Raw genomic sequence first — 17,254 nt, 5'->3', positions numbered from 1 at the left:
GGGGCGGGGGGGGGCGGGGGGGGCGGGGGCCGGAAGTAGTGACACCCCTTCTTCTCACCCCTTCTTCTCTCCCAGTGGCCCTCACACTTCCTTTTCCCGGGTCTTCAAGCGTGCCCCTGCGTGCACACCAGCACGCTGGAGCCTATCAGAGCGCGGGGTGAGGGGGCGGGGCCATAGTTTAAACTAACTGTGCGCTCAGGGCGCTGGCGCGAGCGCTCATCGAACGCGAGCCGGAGCGAGCGGGAGCAGAGCAGGAGTCCGCGGCCAGGTAACTGGCGCGGGCCGCGGCCGGCGTTCAGCCTAGGGGCCCACAGGAATGCCCAGTCTCGGAGCTGGTGCTGGAGAGGTGGCTAGAAGCGGAAGGCCTCCTTTGTAAGGAATTGTGGCTGAGGAGAATCTGTCCCGGGTAAGGTATGTGAGCAGAGGGTTGTCGGAGGGGGAGGTGCAAGACGTGCCTGGGGGTAGAGTCTGTTTGGGGGCGTGTCTGTGGAATTATACCTGAGGGCGAACGTGGGGGTGAAGGCGGGGCTGAAAAGTGCTGATTTCCGAAAGGCTTGTTAGGAGGGGTCCTGTAATGGGAAGTCTTTGCCTATTATTGTTAATAATGGTGGTAGGAAGTGGTAAGCATTTTCTGAGCACCAACTACGTGTCAGCCACACCCTTTATGTGGACCATCTTTGTAATATTTCTACATTGTTTTTAATTTTTTTAATTTATTGACTTTAGGGGGAGAGAGGGAAATATCGATTTGTTGTTCCATTTATTTATGCATTCGTTGGTTGATTTTTTAATTGATTTTAGAAACAGAGAGTAAGAGGTAAAGAGGGAGGGAGAGACACTCGGACAGAGACATCGATTTGTCCCACTTATTTATGCGATAATTTGTTGATTCTTGTGTGTGCCCTGACTGAGAGCCAACGCAAAACCGTGGCTTATCCGTCAACGCTCTAACAACTGAGCTGCCTGTCCAGGACCTAATAACCTTATTATAGTTTATTACAGATGGACAGTCTGAGGTTTACCTCTGCCAGGGTTACATAGCTAGTGCGTGGTAAGCTGTACTGGGGCTTTCGAGGGTTGGGCCTACATGAGGACCACCAGAGGGGAGGAAAGAGGCTGTGTTGAGGGTGCAGGTTGTTTTGGAGGAGTCACTTAATGTATTTAAAGCCTCATTTTTCATGTATGTCAACAATGACTACACCTGCATTACCTACTTCCTGGGGTGGTTTTGAGGGTCAAATCAGGTAAGGTGTTCTGTGGAAACATCTTGGAGAGTACAGATTTATGACTGTGACTGTGAAGGTCGTTGGTGGGAAAGAGCCCTCTGGACACCCTCTTTTGCTTCACCCCAAGGTAGTGCTTTTCATTCGGTGTTCTGAGAGAGAGTCTGCATGTTGTCCTACATAGAGTGTTTTTTGTTCCTGTATCCTGATGCCTGTGTAGGATATGATACGCAGCATGGCCATTTAATGTGTGCTTTGAAATGAATGAGTTTTCTTGCGCTGAAAAGGGATAGGAGCCTGGCTTTCCATCTCATTTAGTGGTTTTTGAAGCTCGGTATTATGCTCTCCTCTTGCCAGGAGTGGCACTGCCTCCTGAAAATGTGATAATATTTACTTGCTTTAATGCACGCTTCACTCTCTGGTGTCGGTTGCCAAGTCTTATAGATTCAAAGTTAAGGATTATCAAGTGTGTTACTCTGTGGTGGGGAGAAACCTTCAATGGTAGGGGGATTGGGGCTGTCTACCTTGTGGAGAGCAGTAGTGAGGTGAATATATGGGAACCTGGAGGGAATGTTCAGATCACATAAAGTAGCTTTCAGTCAGCAGGAATGAGTGTATGTATACCCTCTCTTTTTGTTCCTGTGTGGTATGTGGTATTTTCCTCCTGTAGAGGAGGAGACACTTAGGGGGCCCAGGTTCAAGCAAATGATGACTAATTGTAATGCCTGAATCTTTTTTTTAAGATTATTTATTTTTTATTTTTAGAGAGAGGGATAGGAAGAAAGATGGAGAGAAACATCAATGTGTAGTTGCCTCTCCCGCAGGCCCTACTGGGACCTGGCCCACAACCCAGGCATGGTGCCCTGACTGGGAATTGAACCAGTGACCTTTTTGTTCTCAGGCCAGCACTCAATCCACTGAGCCACACCAGCCAGAGATGTAATGCCTGAATCTTAATCTGAAGCCAAAAGCTCTACTCCCCCCAAACTAGAATATCTTGCCCGAAAGCTCACATAAGAAGCATTTCCATTTAGAGTGTTCTTTCTTATTTATGGAATGTGGGGGTAGAAAGAATGCCTAGAAGTAAGACTTGAGTTCTAGAACTGTTAGGATAGGGGCAAAGCCCTGCCTCAGATGGCCAGACAGAGCTGATCAGGGAATTTGTTATATCTGACTCTTGCTCAAGATGAATTGTTCCCTCAAGTATTTTGTAATTGTGGTGAGCTCATATTTAAAGATGCATCATGTATGATAATCTTATGTAGCTTGCATTGAGGTCAGTTCTCCCAAGAGCAGTTTAAAAAAAAAAAATCAACTTTGCTTAGGTGTAATTTATGTACAATTAACTTCATTTAAAGGAAAAAGAGTTTTGATAAATATACACCAATAAGAAGCTGCCACAATCAAGATACAGAGTGAATGGAACAAATTTCAGACTTCCACTGCTTTTAACACTTAAGATTGCTTGATAGCCGGGGCTGGTGTGGCTCAGTTGGTTGTCCTGTAGCCAAAATGTTGCAGGTTCGATCCCCAGTCTGAGCGCACGTGGGAAGGCAACCGATAGATGCTTCGCTCTCGCATTGATGTTTCTCTCTTTCCCTTCCTCTCTCTTTGAAAAGCAATGAGGGGAAAAAAAAAAAGGTCCTCCGGTGAGGATTTGAAAAAAAAAGATCCCTGACTGGTGTGGCTCAGTTGATTGAGTGTTGTCCTGCAAAGCGAAAGGTCACTGGTTCAATTCCCCAGTCCGGGCATGTGCCTGGGTTGTGGGCCAGGTTCTCAATTGGGACATATGCAAGAGGAAACCAATGGATGTTTCTCTCATACATCAATGTTTCTCTCCCTCTTGTTCTCCCTCCATTCCCCTCTCTAAAAATAAATAAATAAAATCTGTAAAAAAAAAAAAAAAGACTGCTGATAAACTGCAAAGACTGAAAAACAAAACAACAAACTAACAAACAAAATCTAACTTAAGTCTTATAACAAGGCATGGGGAATTTATGAAGTTACCGAAATTCTTTAAAGCTATCACTAATTGTACTGAAAGATCTGGCCATATCAGTTAGGCCAGAAAAAGAAATAAAAGGCACCCAAATTGTACAGGAAGAAGTAGAATTATCTCTGTTCACAGATATGATCTTACATATAGAAAACTCTGAAAATTTCATAAAAAATGCTAGAACTAATAAGTAAATTCAGCAAAGTAGCAGGATACAGTATCAACACACAGAAGTCATTTGCATTTCTATATACTAACAATGAAGAATTTGAAAATGAAATTACATGAACATTTCCGTTTCCAATAACATCAGAAAGGACAAAATACTTAGAAATTAACCAAAAAGGTGAAAGATTTATACAATGAAAACTCCAAAACATTGCTGAAAGAAATTAAAGAAGACATAAATAAGTGGAAATACATTTCATGTTCATGGATTGGAAGACTTGTATTGTTAAGATGTACAGTATCCATACTACCCACAATAATCCATAGACTCAAACCAACCCCTTTCAAAATTCTAGCAATATGTTTTGCAGAAGTGGAAAAACCCATTCTAAAATTTATATGAAATCTCAAGATATCCCAAATCGCCAACACAGTCTTGTAAAAGAAGGAAGGACAAGGCTAGAGGATTCACAATTCCTGACTTCAAAACTTATTAACAGTAATCAAAACAGTGTGGTACTAATAAAAACAGACGTATTGACCGAGAATAGAGAGGCCAGAAATAGACCCTCCCAAATACAGTCAATGATTTTTGACAAGGGTATCAAAACCTTCAATGGGGAAAGGACAGTCTTCAACAAATAGAACTGGGAAAACTGGACATTCACATGGAAAAGAATAAATTTGGACCCTGACCAACCACCATATACAGAAGGTAACTAAACTGGATCAAAGAGCTAACTGTGAGAATTAAAACTATAAAACTCTTAGAAGAAAACATGTGACAAAAGCTTCATAACACTGGGTTTGGTAATGGTTTCTTCGATATGATATCAAAGGTAGAGGCAGCGAAAGGAGTAATAGACACACTGGACTTTAGGAAAAAATTTTAAAATGTGCATCAAAACACACTGTTAACAGTGTAAGAAGGCAACCTACAGAATAGAAGAAAATATTGCAAATCATATATCTGATAAGGGATTACTATCCAGAATATGTAGAGAAGTTCTAAAACTTAACAAAAAAGCCAAACAACCTATTTAAAAACAGGCGAAGGACTCTAATAGACATTTCTCCAAGGTACACAAATGGCCAACAAGCACATAAAAAGATCCTCAACATCACTAATAATTAGAGAATTACAAATCAAAACTACAGTGAGATCTGTCTTACACCCATTATGATAGTTAACTAGGATGTAGAGAAATTGGAAACTTTGTGCACTGTTGGTGGGAATGTGAAATGGAATAGCCATGGTGGACAACAGTATGATGATTCCTCAAAAAGTTAAAATGAATTATGTTATGATCCCATAGTTCCACTTCTAGGTATATGCCCCCCTATAAAAAAAAACCACAACTACCCCAAAACTGAAAGCAGAGTCTCAAAGAGATATTTGTACACCTAGATTCATAGCATTATTTGTATTAGCTAAAACATGGAAGCAACCTGTGTCCATCAGCTGATGGATAGATAAGCAAAATGTGAGATACATTACATATATGATATACACACACACACACACATTATTTAGCCTTTAAAAGGAAAGAAATGGACTTCTGGCCAAGATAGAGGCTTACTTAGGCAGACACACTGTGCCTCCTCGCACAACCAAAAGAACAACAAATTTAAAAACAAAAACTCTCCAGAACTGACAGAAAAATCTAACTGAATGGAAATCCGACAACCAAGGAGTTAAAGAAGAAACATTCATCCAGACTGGTAGGAGGCAAAGTGGTGGCTGGAGGGCTGGGGCAGGCAAGGCGGCGGCCAACAGACCTGGCCAGGGGGTAACTTGTGGAATGGGTGGTCCCATATTTTTGTGCAGATAAACTGGGAGGAACAACTGGGGAGTGAGACAGACTGCGCAACCCAGGGTTACAGTGCGAGGAAATGAAGCCTCAAAACCTCTGACTGAAAACACCTGTGGGGGTTGAGGAGGCAGCAGGAGAAACTCCCAGCCTCACAGGAGAGTTCGTTGGAGAGACCCACAGGGTCCTAGAACATACACAAAGCCACCCACCCGGGAATAAGTACCAGAATGTCCCAGTTTGATTGTGAATAGCAGGGGAAGTGACCAAAAACTGGCAGAGAGTGGGGCAAGTGGGACGTTCCCTCTTGGACCCCTCTCCCACATACAGTGTCACAATGTAGCAACATGGGTTGCCCCTCCCTGGTAAACACCTAAGGCTCTGCCCCTTGCTACATAACAGGCACGCTGAGACAAAAACAAAACAAAACAAAACAAAAAAACAACAAAAAAAGGCCCAAATGAAGAAACAGATCAAAGCTCCAGAAAAAATACAGCTAAGCGATGAAGAGATAGCCAGTTTATCAGATGCACAGTTCCGAACACTGGTAATCAGGATACACACAGAATTGTTTGAATATGGTTGCAAATTAGAGGAAAAAATGAAAGCTATGAGAAGTGAAATAATGGAAAATGTACAGGGAACCAACAGTGACGAGAAGGAAACTGGGATTCAAATCAACAGTTTGGAGCAGAAGGAAGAAAGAAACATCCAACCAGAAAAGAATGAAGAAACACGAATTCAAAAAAATGAGGAGAGGCTTAGGAACCTCCAGGACATCTTTAAATGTTCCAACATCTGAATCATAGGGGTGCCAGAAGGAGAAGAGGAAGAGCAACAAATTGAAAACTTACTTGAACAAATAATGAAGGAGAACTTCTCCAATCTGGCAAAGGAAATAGACTTTCAGGAAGTCCTGGAAGCTCAGAGTCCCAAAGAAGTTGGACCCAAGGAAGCACATACCAAGGCACATCATAATTACATTACCCAAGATTAAAAATAAGGAGAGAATCTTAAAAGCAAGAGAAAAGGAAAGAGTTACCTACAAAGGAGTTCCCATAAGACTGTCAGCTGCTTTCTCAAAAGAGACCTTGCAGGCAAGAAGGGGTTGGAAAGAAGTATATGAAGTCATGAAAGGCAAGTACCTACATCCAAGATTACCCTATCCAGCAAAACTATCATTTAGAATGGAAGGGCAGATAAAGTGCTTCCCACATAGGGTCAAGTTAAAGGAGTTCATTATCACCCAGCCCTTATTATGTGAAGTGTTAAAGGGACTTATCTAAGAAAAAGATGATCAAAAATATGAACAGTAAAATGACAGCAAGCTCACAGCTATTAACAACCGAACCTAAAAACAAAAACTAAGCAAACAACTAGAACAGGAACAGAACCACAGAAATGGAGATCACATGGAGGGTTATCAGCAGGGGAGTGGGAGGAGGGGGTGGGAGGGGTAAAAGGTACAGAGAATAAGTAGCGTAAATGGTAGGTAGAAAATAGGGGGAGGTTAAGAATAGTATAGGAAATGTAGAAGCCAAAGAACTTATATGTATGACCCAAGGACATGAACTAAAGGGGGGGAATGTGGGTGGGAGGGGGTTTGCAGGGTGGAGGGGAATAAAGGGGGGGAAATGCAACAACTATAATAGCATAATGAGTAAAATATATTTAAAAAATAAAAAGGAAAATTCTGACACATGCTGCAGCATGGATGAACCTTGAAGACATTATGCTAAGTGAGATAAGCCAGTCTTAAAAGTACAAATAATGATTCCACTTATACAAGGTACCTAGAGTAGTCAAAAATCATAGAAACAGAAAGTAGAGTGGTATTTTCCAGGGACTGGGGGGAGTGAGGAATGAGGAATTATTGTTTAATGGATATACAATTTCAGTTTTTTAAGATTAATAGATTTATGGAGGTAGATGGTGGTGATGGTTGCACAATATTATGAAGGTATTTTATGCTACTGAACTGTGCACTTAAAAATAATATGGTTAATTTTGTTATGTGTAATTTTACCACAATAAAAAAAATTGAAAGTAAAAAAAAAGAAAAGATACAGACCATTCCTAACATTCCCAAAAGTTTCCACATGCCTCTTTACAGTACATCTTTCCCCCACCTAAGCCCCAGGAACTGGTGTAGATTAATTTGCATTTTCTAGAATTTTATAAAAGTCAAATCATACAGTGTGTATTTTTTTGTGTCTGCTTTCTTTCATGTACTATATAATGCATTTGAGATTTATCTGTTTAGTTGCATATAACAATAACTTACCTTCTGTTGCTAAATGCTAGTCTGTTATATGGCTGTATCATACAATTTCATTTATCGTTCACCGTTGACAGACTTTTGGGTTGTTTCCATTTTTTTGCCGTTGTAAATAAAGTTGCTGTGGGCGTTCATGTACAAAATTTTGAGTGGGTGGATTTTCCTGTCCTTTTAGAGTGGAATGGGTGGGTCATATTGCAGGTGTATGTTTAACTTTTTAAGAAATTATCAGTTTTCTGAAGTGGTTGTGCCATTTTATGGTCCCATAGCAGTATAAGAGAGCTCCAGTTGCTTCATGTTTTTACCGACATACTTGATACTGTCAATCTTTTTAATTTTAACCTTTCTCATGGAGGTGTAGTACTATCTCATTGTGGTTCTAATTTGCATTTTCCTGATGACTAACCATGTTAAACATCTTTTCATATATTATTGGCCATTCGAATATCTCCTGGAGCAACTTTGTGTGTGCTTCCATCGGGCACTCAAGGCTATTATCAACCTGGAACCGAAATGTGTATAATTTTTTTCTATTTGTAGATTTCCAGGGCACAAGCTTAGTATAAATTTTAACTGTAAATCCATCTCATGTACACACCTATGGTTTTGAATTCCTAGATTTCTTTCTCCCATTTTGCTAGGCACACTAGGCAAGATTCCTTATTTCCCTGTGGATAGATTTTTTTCCCCTAGTCTATCTTTTTGCTGTAGGTATCAACCTTTATACAGGGATCTCAGTTGCTTTGTGACAACTCAAGATCTGTCTCCTGGACTATGAACAGTTCATAAATACCTTACGCTGCTAAGACAGCTGTGTCGTCAGCTAGATGACTAATCCCCGTTTTCAGTTTTTGTTTCTAGTTCCTGGGATTTCCTTCACTTTATTGTGAGCTCAGTTTAGTTATGCAAGTTTATCAGTTAGGGTCCAATAAGAGAAAAGAAACCACATGTAGCTATTTTAGTAGAGTGAACTCAGTAAAGGGAATTAATTTAAACCCTTGTAGGAACTGCATTAAGCAGCTACCTCATCCAAGACTGAAAAACCAATGAAGGTTGGGATTATCAGAACCTAGAAGTCTGGAGGGATCTGGTGTTACCTCTGTCCTGATCCTCTGAGGAGAGGGTGTTGCCTGGTGTTGCTGGTTTCTTAGGAGCTCACAGGAGGGGCCTGGAGGAGCTGGGTTTGGTTCAGCCCTGCCCAGCTGTTGTATTGGTGCCTCTGACAGGGCATAGTGAAGCTGGTCTGGGAGTTTAGAAAAAAGCCAGGAGAAACCAATAGCTGTTGTTAAGAAACAACATGTCACAGGAAGAATCCTTTGTAGCCTCCTCCTGCCTTCCATTTTCCTTTAGCACCCGCTCTTGCCAGAACTTAACCGGCAGCCAGCTGGCAAAGGTGGAATGGAATTGGTGGAGTCCAAGCCCTAGTATCACAGAGCAGAGCATAACTGGGTAGGTGTTGAGCTGAGAGACAATAACCTAACTGCCACAGACCCAAAGGATGTTTATTATATTTTCTAAGCATTTGCAGGCGTATTTAGTAGGAAGATTTTTGGGTTATCTGGTTCTTTATAGCAATAGTCAGTAATAGCAATAGCTAACTTTTTCTTTTTTGGCATATGCGTATACTGTGAGCCAGTCACTGCTGTGAGCATTTTCCATGAACTGCTCCCCAAAGCTTTATGAGGTAAGTACTGTTATTGTTACCATGCCCCTTAATAGGCAAGGAAACTGATTAACCTACCCAAAGCCATGCACAGTTTGTAAGTGGTGGAGTTGGTGTTCTACTCCAGGCATTATGGGTTCCATAACCCACATTCTTAAGGTCTTTATTATCCTGTAAGTTCTTCCCTGTGTCAAACCAAAACTTTGTCTTCATGTAGTTGCCTCTCACTAGTTCTAGTTTTGCCTTCTTGCAGGACACATATGTTTCCTCTTCATCTGCATGACCAGCATGCCTATATTTGAAAAAAAGTTTTCATGTCCTCCCTGGGTTAGACATCTGTAGTTCTTTCCTCACATTTGCCACAGTATGACTTTCAGACCCTTCACCAAGATTGTCATTCTTCCTCTGCATGTGCTCTGACTTTGTTTTTCAAAGGTGGGGCACAGAGGTATCTTCTACTCATGTGAACTTGAGTCTTGAGTGGCAAAACAAGCATTGATGTTTTCTGTAGCTCTGTCAGATTCAGACTCTCCTCTACCTCCCCCTATAGATAGCCTTCCCTCCATCCCCCCAAAGCAACCTTCTGGTTTAGTGTGAACTGCAGTACCAGGTCTCCACCATCCTGTGTTAGTTTCTTTCTTTTATTCCAAATGCAGGGATATATATTTAATCCTATCAAATTGTATCTTGTGCCCTGGCTGGTGTAGCTCAGTGGATTGAGCGTGGGCTGCAAACCAAAGGGTCGCCTGTTTGATTCCTAATCAGGGCACATGCCTGGGTTGTGGGGCCAGGTCCCCAGTGGGGGCCATGAGAGAGGCAACCACACATTGATGTTTCTCTCCCTCTCTTTCTCCCTCTCTTGTCCTCTCTCTAAAGAAAAATAAATACAAATCTTAAAAAAAAAAACCCTGTATCTTGTTATTTTGGTACCATCAAGCCTGTTAAGATCTTTTTGCCAACATCAGATCTAAAAACATTATATTTTCCGTCTTTCACAGTTTAGAATTCCAAAACCCAGCAAAGAGTCCTTATCTGTTTTCATTCTGTCTTTGGTAAAACTGCGGAACATGGTAGGTTTCAGAAGCAAGCTCTGTGTTACACCACTCTATAGCTCTGACTCTAGTTGATGGAGGTTTGGGGGAATAGTTTTGACTACTCCTTCTGCTAAATTGGGGGAGGAGTTATCTGGAAAGGGCAGCATCTTGGCTGTCAATGAGGGAAGAAGAGAGTCAAGGTTAAGGGGTGGCCATTGGGCAGTCATTCACTCTAATAAGGGACAACTTGGCAGAAGTAAAATGATCTGGTTGTTGTACAAGGGAGAGAGGGCATATTGCATGGCATGCTCCTGGGTTGAAGCCTCTGTTGGCAGCTGTGGTGGCTTCCCTTTCTATACTATTTAAGGGCCAGTTTCTTTGAAGCCAGTGAGGAAATGCCAGTGATTCAGCCTTGTAGCTTTTTTTTTTTTTTTTTTTTTTTTTTTTTTTTTTTTTTTTTTTTTTTTTTGCTCCTTATTGGAGCTGAGAACTGGTTTTTCTGGTGAGGAGTAAAGACTGCATGTTTCAGGCTTTTTTTTTTTTTGGACCACTTGAGTACTTTCCTGTGACTGGCCAGAGACCCTTGTTTCACAAGCTGTCAAGTTTTTGGTACCCTGTGTCAGGGGTACAATATGACCTGGCTCTTGGTCCTGTGTGTGGATAGCAATTGTACTCTGCCCTGTGAGTGGGCATTTGTTGAGTGCCTGACTTCCGGATGGCCTCATGAGGGGGTGAGGTAATAATAGCTTTGATTGCTTGCTTTTCTTTCTTTCTTTTTTTAAAGATTTTATTTATTTATTTTGAGAGAGAGGGGAAGAGAGGGAGAGAAACATTGGTGTGAGAGACACATGTATCGGTTGCCTCTTGCACACCCCCAACTGGGGACCTGGCCTGCATCCCAGGCATGTGCCCTTACCGGGAATTGAACCTGCAACCTTTTGGTTCATAGACCAGCACTCACCACTGAACCACAGCAGCCAGGGCTGATTGCCTGCTTTTCTATCTTTCCTGTGGTGTGATGATATAAGTTTGAGGGAAACCTCGTGTTCCCTAAGAGTTTGTCACTGTACCCCTGATGAACTGTTGCAAAGTGGACTTTGTCCAGTTGTTGACCTCCAGAGCCCAGTTTCCTTAGAGAGTGAGCAGATATGTAAAGAAAGAGTACCTGTTACAGAGCTCACAGGGCTGAGTATATAGAGAAGTATATAGTAAGGATTTTCCTCCTTACAAGTTGTTCAAAACTACAGATATTTTATAGGAATAACATACAGATATTTAAACACTCATATGTTCAAACGTACTAATACTTTACAAAAATAAGGTGACAAGTACTTACATGCTCTTCACCGACAGTCACCAGTTAACACTTTGCCACATTTGCTCTCTGTCTACCCTTCATTTTATGAACCTTTTCACTGTTAGATGTTGACTGTTCATCCTAAACATTTCAGCAACTATTTCCTAAAAACCAAAGTGCCCATTATATAACCATATTACAATTAGCACACAAGGAAAAATAACATTGATTCAAAACAACCAATATACAATACTAGTTCAGATTTCTCAGGTTTACCCAGCAGTGTTTTTCATAGATGTTTTTTCAATTCATCTTTTTGGGTTTTTTTTAAGATTTTATTATTAGTGAGAGGGTAAGGGAGGGAGAAAGCAAGGAAGAGAAACATCAGTGTGAGAGAGAAACATTGATCAGTTGCTTCTCATATGCGTCCCAACCAGGGACCAAACCGGCAAGCCAGGCATGTGCCCCCACTGGGTATTGAACTGGCTGCCTTTAGCTTTGTGGGGTGATGCCCGAAGAGCTGAGCCACACGGGTCAGGGCTCAGTTCAGCTTTGATTGAAGGATCGTACGTGGATTTAGTTGTCAAGATTTTATCATGCTAATGATCTCCTTTAACCTTGAACAGTTCTTTATTCTCTTTTAATCTTAAATGCTTTTTTTGTCTATCATAGCATCAACATTCTTAGAGAGTTCAGGTTAGATTTTTGCAGAACTTCTCTTAATTTGGATTTGTATGATTGTTTCCTCTTGATTAGATTCAGGTTAAACATTTTAGGTAGAATTAATTAGGTTATTAGTTGATTAGTGAAGCTAGAAAACACATGGAGTCAGTATTCAGTTTTGCACTCAACTGTGTTGTCTAATCTGTAACCCGACAGGAATTGAGAGAAGAGGGAATTCAGTAAGACCTGGAGTAACCGGGAAAGACTTTGGCAGGAAGATGGACAGAATCTGATGTAGTTGGAATATGGTTAGCTAAGCTGCTGTTTGGATTTCCCATCCCACTTTGAAGGTTGTATATCATGAAACATGAATTTCCTCCTCAGAGTTTAGAGCTCTGTGTTTTCTGTGGTGTTCGTACCGTTCGGAAGTCTAATAGTTTATAGAGCTCTTGCTGTGGCTTCATACCGGCCTAGAGACTTTCTAGCATTTTGCCAGCTGTCTAACCTTGGGTAAATTTCCTCACCTGCAAGCTGTGAAGAGTATTAATGATTACTTTAAATGTGATTGTGATGTTCACAGTGAAATATTACACAAATATTTAATTAAAGTATTTTAATGCCTTTGGGCGGGGGTAACACTGTAGTTCTGCCTTTACTTGACTGGAACATTTATTTCTGTTACCTGCATAACTCCTGCAGGTGTTTGAATTTACCACTGCTGGGTAACTGAAGACATGGAAATGGGAATGGGCTTGGCTCACACAGAGAGAAGTGGGAAGACTGGCTGGATTAGTTTAGAGTATACTCTGTGGAATAGTGGGTAATAAGGTTGAATAAATGAGTGAAGCCATCTAATGGAGGACTTGGAAAATTAAGCCAAAGAATTTAGACGTGATGCTTTAGGCAGAAGAAAACCATGGCAGGTTTTTTTGTTTGTTTGTTAGGAGAAACACACTTGGAAATGAGAGTGGTGTGGAGCCTCCTAAGAAGGACCTTTCCTGGTTCCTAGACCAGAGTCCTGATAGGGCAGGGCCTTCCAAGTGCTCATCAGGGGTGGGTGTGGTTTGTCAGTCTTGCCACAGAGGTCAGAATTTCTGCCCCAGTGGCTCTTCCTGCTTTGCCACTGACTCACCCCGTTGACCTGGTCTGTGTGTCTTCCCTTCCGGTTGCTGTCTGATCCTCAGAGTGCTGGGGCTGCCCAGGATGATGTGAGGCTGAGCTGACCAACAGTGGGTGGAATGGGGGAATGAACAAGCATTCCTGTCTCTTTGCCCCCTCCCTGGGTAAAGGCTAATTCTAAGCCAGACTGCCAGGGATTATTTTGTTCCAGGCCTGAGGAAGCTGTCCACCAGGAGGTAAGTCAAGATGGTTCCTGCCCTGTCTGTTTTCCTATAGGTCAGCTTTTTCTGGAACAGAAGCTCTACTACTTTTTGTCTCCTTTCAAGGTTCTTCATAGTAACCTTCTTTCAATTACTTGAAGAAAATGGGTTGCTACAGGAGGTACACAGAGCGGTTTATATTCTTCTAGCTGCGGGGGGAGTTTCCAGAGGTTTCACTGATCCCTACTCTGGGATAGATTACCCACAACTCTTGTGAGCCAGACACTAAACAGCGGTTCATACCCATAAGGGCGACTGTGGAGAAGTCCTGGGCTAAAGGCATAGTTTCTCCGTTACTGGGTTTCAGAACCATTTTTGCCGTGTTTTAGTACTCCAAGTGATGTCCTTCCTTTCCCTTTGAAAGAAAGCAGTGAGCAATGGGGGTGGTGGTGTATGGGTTGGGATATGTTTGTGGATTATGCTGGGAGTCAGGGTGACTGGGTTTCTAGTCCTGTTACTAATCAGCTGTATGACCAGGGACGAATTGCTTAACCTCAGTGGACTAGAGTTTTCTCATACGTAAGAATGAACAGTTCGGATTATATGATCTAGAAAATTTCTTCCATGGGCAAAATTTATGATTATATATGGTGTGATTGTAAAATAGCATAGTAGTTTACTTTTAACATGTGTGACATACATTGTAATTGTAATTCATTGTAATTATGAGACAATTATAATATTTATAAGTTTGTCCCCCTCAAAGTAATTATGTTCTCAATCTTTACATTTTTTCTGGTGATACTGTCAGTGCTCAGAACATTTTTGACTTCTAAGCCAGTCTTTTAAATATCTTCAAAAATAATAATAAATCTTCACTTTTGTTTGGTGGATTCAATTTTTGCAAACAGCCAGAAGATAACTGTGAAAATCAAGCAAGGCAATACTTTTTTTTTTTTTAAGATTTTATTTATTTATTCTTAGAGACAGGGAAGGGAAGGAGAAAGAGGAGAGAAACATCAATGTGTGGTTGCTCTCGCGCACCCCATACTGGGGACCCGGCCCGCAACCCAGGCATGTGCCCTGACTGGAAATCGAACCAGCAACCCTTTGGTTTGCAGCCCACACTCAGTCCACTGAGCTACACCAGCCAGGGCATGCAATACCTTTTTTGATGAATGAGGTATGACAATTTTTGTTTCTGTCTTACATTGAGTAGACTTTAAAGGCATTTCCCAAAGGAGTGTTTTGTAAATATTGAGTTGGCCAAAAAGTTCTTTTGGTTTTTCTGTAAGATGGCTCTGATAGTGCTTAGTTGTCCTGAACTTAATTCAAAACAATTTTGTTAGATTCTACTGTGACAGCTGTCATATCAATGTGTATTAAAAAACCTTAATTTTTGTGTAGCCATTTTAATATTGAAGATGGAAGAAAATACACAACATTTTTGGCATGTTATGCTTTATTTTTTCAAGAAAGGTAAAATCGCAGCTGAAACGCAAAAAAAGATTATGCAGTGTATGGAGAAGGTGCTATGACTGATAGAACTTGTCAAAAGTGGTTTGTAAAGGTTCGCCCTGGAGATTTCTTGCTAGACAACGTTCTACCTTCAGGTAGACCAGTTAAAGTTGATAGCGATCAAATCAAGACATTAATTGAGAACAGTCAGCATTATGCCATGTGGGAGATAGCCAACATACTCAAAATATCCAAATCAATAAAGTTATTGATGAAAATGAAAAATGTATCCTTTATGGAAAAAAACACAAACTCTTTGGCCAACCCAATATTTCTAGCAATGAGTCTATGGCCATACCTCCCTCAATACGCCCAATCTCGTCTGATCTTCGAAACCCAGTATGTCTAGCAATGGTAATATTGTTAGAATAAGTAAACTTCCTAAAGAGACTATTTTGATTACAGTTTCATTGGATTTAATAATACTGGAAATGTTTGTTTTAAAAGGTGTCAGTCCATTATACTCACTCTGTATATGCTTGCTTCTAGGATAAGGTGACTAGATCATAGAAAAAATTAGCCTTTATCATGGTAGTCCTTCCAAATCACAAGTGTGTCGAGGGCCAGAAAGTGTTAGAACGGGTTGCTGTAGGACATTGTAGCTGAGGAGCCATTGAAGTCCCATCTCCAGAAGACTCACAGCCTCAAGTCCCTAACGCTGCAGCAGCCACTGCTCACCAGCATGCCACATTCCATCAGGCTTATTTCCATGTGGCGTGGCTGAAGCAGATGGTTTGGTAGCTCCTATCTTTTGTAGGAGAAATGATTTATCATGTCACTTTATTGACTTTATTTAGTCAGCAGTTTAGGTTTGAAAAAGGGTGGGGATGTGTGGCATGTTGGGGTGGAGGTATCACAGCAAAGCGGGCTCTGTTGAATGCATTTATTTATTTAAGGAATAAAATGTGTGTGTTATTTATTACACTGAAAAATTGTGGCCACTAATAATCATGTGTTTGGCTTAATCCTACTGAATTAAGAACATTAACAATAGCTTTCATATAACAAATAGTTTCCTAAACACAAGAGATAAGTTATTTTATATATACATTTTAAATATATTGTGTATTTATGATTCAGAAGTAACCTTGAACATTTTTAAGCAGCTCAAATGCATTTAAATTAGGCTAATTGTAGTACCCTGGAATGTGTTCCTGGAAATGGTGGTTCCTTGAGAACTAGTCAGTTAAATAAGGTGTTAGGCAGCCTGGTCACAGATTCTTCTAAGTCACTGTATGATCATTTGCAATTCGCTTCCTCGCTCCAGGCCTCGTTTTCCTTATTTTTATACTGGAAAATAAGAGTTCTAGATCTGAAAACAGGTAGGCCTAATGAGGTTTGAGGTGGGGAAGTATCCATTTGTTCTAAGCTGCCTGACTGTTAAACTAGGGGCAGGAGTGGAAGTCCTTTTTAGCACCTAAGTTACAGTGACTGCTGTCTACTTGCAGTCACAGCTGAGTGATCAAACATGAAGTAGCTATTTAATGAGAAGCCGGCACTGGGAGCTTTCTCCTGCAGAACAATCACAGGACATGCTGGTCCTGAGAGAAGTTATTCCCTGAGAAGGACCTATTGTTTGAAAGAGGCGGGGGGTGAATTTCATCAAAATGGACAGTGTGGATATTGTGATTTAGAAGATTTAGAGACTTTGTTCCCTTAACAGGGATTCTCTTAATGATTGGTGCAGTGGGATTCATTTAGAGAAAGACCCCCATGTAACCACAGTTAGAAGTTAAATGCCCAAGAGCAGAGCCAGTTGCTGGATAGACAAAGGGGCCTAATTAGATGCTCTTCAATATTTAGATCATACAGTGAACCCAGAGAGAGAATACGGTGCTTGTATGGCTTGCTAGGCCTGAGGCTGAAAGATTTGGGCTCTAAGCCGAGGAGGAGGTAACCTGTAGAGTCTGCACCTCTAATCTCCCTATTTAAGCTCCCTATTTCTCTTCTTTCCCTCAGTGCCCTTTAGTTTTATTTAGGATTGTGTAAACACAAGTCAGCTTGCCAGTCCTCTTAAAGTGGCAGGTCCATGACGTTTTTTGCTGGTGACTCATGTTAGGTATGTGACTTTAAATTAGAGGGGTTGTTCTCTTTGACAATTGGCTTTACTGGCTACCTCACTGAAAGAATTCAATAGATTAGGCCCAGATGGCTCTAGTCAGTCAGGCAGCATTATTTAGCACCTACTGTGTGAAAGCAGTGTGCTGGAATGGAGCTCATAGGTACATAAGTGGTTTCTGTTCTCCAGGAGCTGAGTCAAGTGAAACATTTATGCAGTTAGCAT

At 41.2% G+C, this 17,254-nt stretch overlaps 1 protein-coding gene across 5 annotated transcripts in view; it reads left to right on the top strand.

Annotated features, from left to right (window-relative positions):
- The first annotated feature begins 179 nt into the window (after positions 1-179).
- NUMA1 (nuclear mitotic apparatus protein 1) overlaps positions 180-17,254 on the top strand; it is a 76,080-nt gene continuing 59,005 nt past the window's right edge. For 2 of the 5 annotated variants that reach the window (XM_024572812.3, XM_024572811.3), the window contains exon 1: positions 180-411. The gene's annotated coding sequence lies outside the window, so the exon portion shown is untranslated. Of the gene's footprint in view, positions 412-13,266; positions 13,489-17,254 lie in introns of those variants that run through there. The other 3 variants (XM_024572809.3, XM_024572810.3, XM_045181793.2) reach the window with 2 other exon arrangements.

The sequence above is a fragment of the Desmodus rotundus genome, chromosome 5 (genome assembly GCF_022682495.2).
Source record: "Desmodus rotundus isolate HL8 chromosome 5, HLdesRot8A.1, whole genome shotgun sequence".
Taxonomy (NCBI): domain Eukaryota; kingdom Metazoa; phylum Chordata; class Mammalia; order Chiroptera; family Phyllostomidae; genus Desmodus; species Desmodus rotundus.
This window is presented reverse-complemented; position numbering and strand designations above follow the sequence as displayed.